Raw genomic sequence first — 5,458 nt, 5'->3', positions numbered from 1 at the left:
TGCACAATACTCAAATCCCGTATGATTTTATATTTTACCATATAATCCCCTTATGGTTTAATGCTTTACTATATAACTCCCTTATGGTTTAATGCTTTGCTATATAACTCCCTGTGATTAATAAATAATTTTCAACTTTACATAGGGGTATTTTTGACATTTTAATTTACTCTGTTATGAATTGCAAAATTCCGTTACTTTGATACTTTAATTTAAACCATGAGGGGGTTATGTATAGTTTTTGAAACCATAGAAGCTATGCACAAAAATACTAAACCTTAGGGAGTAAAGTGTAATTTGCCCAATCTTTATTGACAAGTTAAACTAATTATGCTGTAATGATGCAAAGCTCGTTACTATCCTGGGAGATATTTTAATTCTTTAGTGCCCTCTTTGACCTATGCTCCTCAGTCTTGCAGAAATTATCTCATAGATTGTATAGATGTCAGCCTGAATTTGGATAATGATGTTTAAAGGAAGTCTAACTTCGCACTGTAGATGCCATGAGTGCAGGATCAATGGCTTCGAGAATTCCGCATAGATTGTGCAGATGTTTGCCTGAATTTGTCGAGGCCATTAGTAAAGGATCAATGACTTCAAGAATTACCAGCGACAATTGTCAGTCAGGCTTGCGGCCCTGATTGAAGTCACATCAGCTTGTCTTTATTTGAGCTATGCATTTCAAATTTTGATTTAAAAAATCACCTTTTTTTTTTTGTTTTACAAAATCATGGCCCGAATCTGAGCCTCATCACATTAGGCAAGTTAGGCCATTGAACATTTTCCACCATTGCACTAGCAATTAGAGTGAAATCAAAGTCCATTTGTACAAGATGATTACTCAATATCAAGAAACAGAAGTATCTATACATGCTTATTCATCATTCCAAGTTATTAAATTACCGTAAGGAGTAACCAATCGCAATTTATTTTTTTTAATTTTTTAAAATTTTTATGGGGAGCAAATGATATGAAGGAAATGCATCAAGTAATATCTTAAAGTAATACCACTGGAGTTGAAACTGGTCTACTAGAATCTCTGACAGTGGCCGGTCTATGGTGACTAAGCGGTTCCATAAACAAAACACTGCAATGTAGCACATTTGTACATCCTCATTCCAAAAGGACCATTGCAAACAATTAGTCTGGAAACCATGTCAATCAGTACAAAGTATGAACTTTTACTTACCAAAGAAGCTTAGAAAGAAAAGATAAACACAAAGTAAACTAGGCAAGATCTTAGCTACCAGTATAGGTGCAATGTATCACGAATCAATTTACTTGGAGAGAGATGCAGTGCAAACTGACAAATTTCATCTAATAAATGTTCCAAATCAACTCAAACAAAAGCTGCAAAAAAAGCTCACTTCAAGATCAACTATATTATGAGGTACTGAAAACAAGATGAAATACAAAAAATGCTACTATATTGTACAAATCTAGCATCTGCATCCCCTGTTCTGCAAAATGGTCTTCCTGTTCGGCTCCTGCCACGCAGGAAAGAAACTGCAGACATTCTGCATGAACATGGTTGTGATTGTATACTTTGGTTGAAATCAGTAAGACCTGAAAATGCAACAGTTTAACCATGCAATTATTGATCTTAATCCAATATGGTAGTAGTCTGCTCTCATGATTCTCATATAATCACAACTTTACTGTTGACATAACTGAAATTTTGTATTGGTTTTGCAGAAAAAGTACTTTAGTGTTACCTCTGGAATACTAACTGCTGAATTGTGGAACCACATCAAGTAGCATTGTCTGCAATTCTTCCGCATCAGGCCTTTCGCGAGGAGAAATGCTTACACAAAGCATAGAGATTTTAAACATTGACCACATTTGTTGATGATTCTCTACAGATGTGCTTCTCACCCTAGGATCAAGAATTTCTTCCAATTGATCATGTTCAACTTTGTCCTTTACCCATTTCACCAACTCTATTCCTTCATTTACAGCTTGTTTGCCAGTTAACAACTCCAGCAAAATGGTTCCGAAGCTAAAGATATTGCCAGATTTGGTAACTCTCATAGTGTATGCATACTCTGCCATGTAGAAATGTAAAATACAGTAAAATAAGACAAAATATAGTAAGAAACTCATATGAGGATTACAAGATTAACATTACACTACGAGAATCTTGTTGGTTTAAATGATTGTGAAATTTGCAATTACTGCATGCTGACTGCTTGAATAACCTTTATTTGTAATCACTCACATTTTTGCATGTTAAGTTGTAGTTTGTTTGTATTCCCATCTGCTTTTACACATGCTTATCCTTCATGTCTTTCTAAGTTTTTAATCTGACATTGAAATATTCGCTTTGTGGTTATAGAAAATGAGATCTTTTCTTGACCTTTTTCCCTCAGGTATACAGTCAAAAATTTCCTTCTTAACAAACCAAATGGGAATAACATTACCTGGAGGGACATAACCCACTGCTCCAGCCACTACTGAAAGAGTCCCCAAGCTCTTTGAAGGATCAATAACTTTAGTGAGCTCAACATCTCCTATTAAGGGCTCTGAAAGTGATCTCATAAAGATACTTCTGGTCGAAAGCCAAAGGAGCACAACTGGAGCAGAAGTAGAATCATAAAATCCATGTAGATGAGCGAGGCCTTTGGACACTGAAACAGCTATGTTGTAACGAATTTCCCAAGTTAGAACATTTTCATCACTTCCATGGAGAAGATCAAAGAGAGTTCCATGTTGAGGGCATTCATATATTAGAAGTGCACCTTTAACTGTCAAAGCATAAGCAACAGGAATCATGATGTTTGATTTGCTAAACTGATTGAGTAGCCTTACCTCCTGAGAAAATTTTTCTGGACTAACCAAACTGAGTGTCTTGCTAGTCCAATATAGCTTTTTTATGCAATAGTTCATGCCCCAAGGCATTGATGCCTGATAGTAGGTATAGAACTCGCTCTTCAACAAGATATTGGCCTGTCTGTGAACTTCTTTCATGGCTTTGGAGAAGTGAAAGCTAGGTTTGTGGATGCCATCATTGATGATCCACTCAAATTTAGTTCTATCCCAGGAATAATTGAGAGATGGAATAATCTTTACGATCATGAAGCTGAGAATAAAACCACTGACAAAAGCAACAGCAATCACCATCCCAATAGATAATCCCTTTGAATGTTTAGAACCAGCAGTTGCTGTTGAAACATGAGTTGCTTTGTTTAGACCCTTATTTCCATCTGTCACAACCGTAACATATTGTTTAAACTTCGGAATATCTCCAGAAAGTTGGTTGTTTGAAAGTACAAGTTGCGTTAAGCCTGCCATTTCAGTGAGGAAGTTCGGGATTACGCCTGAAAATTTGTTATTCGAAAGATCCAAAACCTCCAATGCGATCAATCCAGATAGCGACACGGGAATAGGCCCGCCAAATAAATTGTTGCTGAGATTCAGAGCAATCTGCAATGATGATGGCATTGCTGGAACATCTCCACTGAGTTGGTTATTTCCAAGTTGAAGTTCGAATAGGAGATTCAGAGTGCGAATGGAAATGGGAATTGGACCACTCAGATTATTATGTCGCAAGTCCAAGTTCGTTAGATTTTGCAATTTGGAAATTGAAGCAGGAATTGAGCCACCAATTGAATTTGAACTGAAATTCATTCTCTGCAAACTCTGTAACTGTGTAAACTGATGAGGGATAACTCCAACCAACTTATTCTTCTGAAGGTATAAAACTTGAAGATTGGCAAGATTACCCAATTGTACAGGCAAGACCCCAGTCAGCCCATTCTGGGCTAAATTCAAAAGAGCTAAACTTCGGCATAATCCCAATTCAGGAGGTATTTCGCCTGTTAGACTGTTGTCCTCCAGCTCCAAATAGGTCAATTTGGTAAGGCTTCCATATGATCGAAATGAGACTGTCCCATTCAATAAATTGCCTCCCAACCTCAACCTGAAGAGGCTCAAAGAGATCTCTGTTGGTATAGGCCCCTCTAACAAATTGGAAGACAAATCTACTGACTGCAAATTGGGTGGGGATAAAAGGTCTTGGGGAATGGTTCCACTTAGCCTGTTGAAACTGAGGTCCAAATTCCTGAGATACGTAGTAATCCCAGAAGGAATATTTCCAACAAAATTATTCTGGTTCGCAGCAAAATGGAACAGTGTTTGAATATTTACAAGGAGCTTGGGAAGTTCACCTCTCAAATTGTTTGCTGAGAGAACCAATATTTGGAGCTTGGAAAGCTCTCCAAATCTCTCAGGGATTGATCCTGAAAGTTCATTGTGACTAAGATCAATCAGAGATAAATTACCATATTTCACTAGCCCTACCGGGATTTCACCTTGAAAACCATTAGTAGATAGCTGAAGTTCTTGTAAAAGATTGTTTTTCCCAAGATTGGTTGGTAGAGGACCAGTGAATATGTTGTAACTCAGGTTCAAACTCTTCAGAGAATCCAACCCATCGAATTGCAAATTGATGTTCCCCATCAGAGAATTACGAGACAAGTCCAAGACCTCTAGCTTTTGAAAACCATTAAAAGTAGGCAAAGAACCACCCAATTCGTTCCTACTAATATTCAGCAGTTTCAAACCACTGATCCCACCACAGGAAGAGATAAACACATCTGGGATTGAGCTCAAATGATTATTAGAGATGTCAAGAGATTCTAAGTTATATCAATCTGGCAAATAACAGGCAGAATTTCTGAGCATATTGAAAACAATGGTAAAGAAAGTTCAGTTACAGAGGAGTTGCTTGAACTGCATGAAACTCCCACCCATGAACATGGATTAGAGTCTTTTTTCGCATTACTCCATCGAAATGATGAATTCCCACTATTATTCTGAAGCATCTCATAAAGATTAGTCATGGTGGCAATTTGCTTTGAAGGTAGCTGAGAGAACACTGAGTAAATGAACAAAAAGAAGAAAAAAATTGTTGAGGAGATGTCAACATACTTACTCATTTTGGGCAGAAATCTTTGGCTAACTTAGACTTAGGTTTTGGAGTATTTCACACCTGAATCTCAAGTATTAATTGTGAATATGCATATATCCAGGTATGTGCATGTACTTGTCATTCCATGTGTGAGGTAAACCAATGTGTGGAAAAATGTTCTTGACATTATGGAAGTTATTTAAGTTGACTGGACTTAGAGATCGGATTGGCCGTGACGCACCGGGCAGCAAACAGCCAGTTCTGGCAAAATTTCTTCAAGTCAAGTCAAAAAATAAGGTAGGCAATTCATATGGTGTCAGAAATTCCATTTCCATAAATTGTGGACCACTTTTTACCTTTTAGGAGCAAGTTTTGAGATAGTTCTGATGTAGGGCTAATAGCTCCAAGAAGTGGAATGAAATGTCTTGAACAAGCAGTAACAGCTAAGATGGATTTTGACAGAGGAGGTGAAAGCTTTTAAATTGTCTTTCCCTATAGTATGTTTAGCAGTTTCAACTAACTGATCTTTTCCAAAGAACATATAGATAT

At 37.2% G+C, this 5,458-nt stretch overlaps 1 pseudogene; it reads right to left on the bottom strand.

Annotated features, from left to right (window-relative positions):
* Positions 1 to 1,725: 1,725 nt before the first annotated feature.
* LOC113711440 (uncharacterized) lies at positions 1,726 to 4,937 on the bottom strand (annotated as a pseudogene).
* Between the last annotated feature and the right edge of the window lie 521 nt (positions 4,938 to 5,458).

This window comes from Coffea arabica, chromosome 10e, assembly GCF_036785885.1.
Source record: "Coffea arabica cultivar ET-39 chromosome 10e, Coffea Arabica ET-39 HiFi, whole genome shotgun sequence".
Classification (NCBI taxonomy): domain Eukaryota; kingdom Viridiplantae; phylum Streptophyta; class Magnoliopsida; order Gentianales; family Rubiaceae; genus Coffea; species Coffea arabica.
The sequence above is the reverse complement of the archived record's forward strand: the minus strand, read 5'-3'. Positions and strand labels throughout refer to the sequence as shown.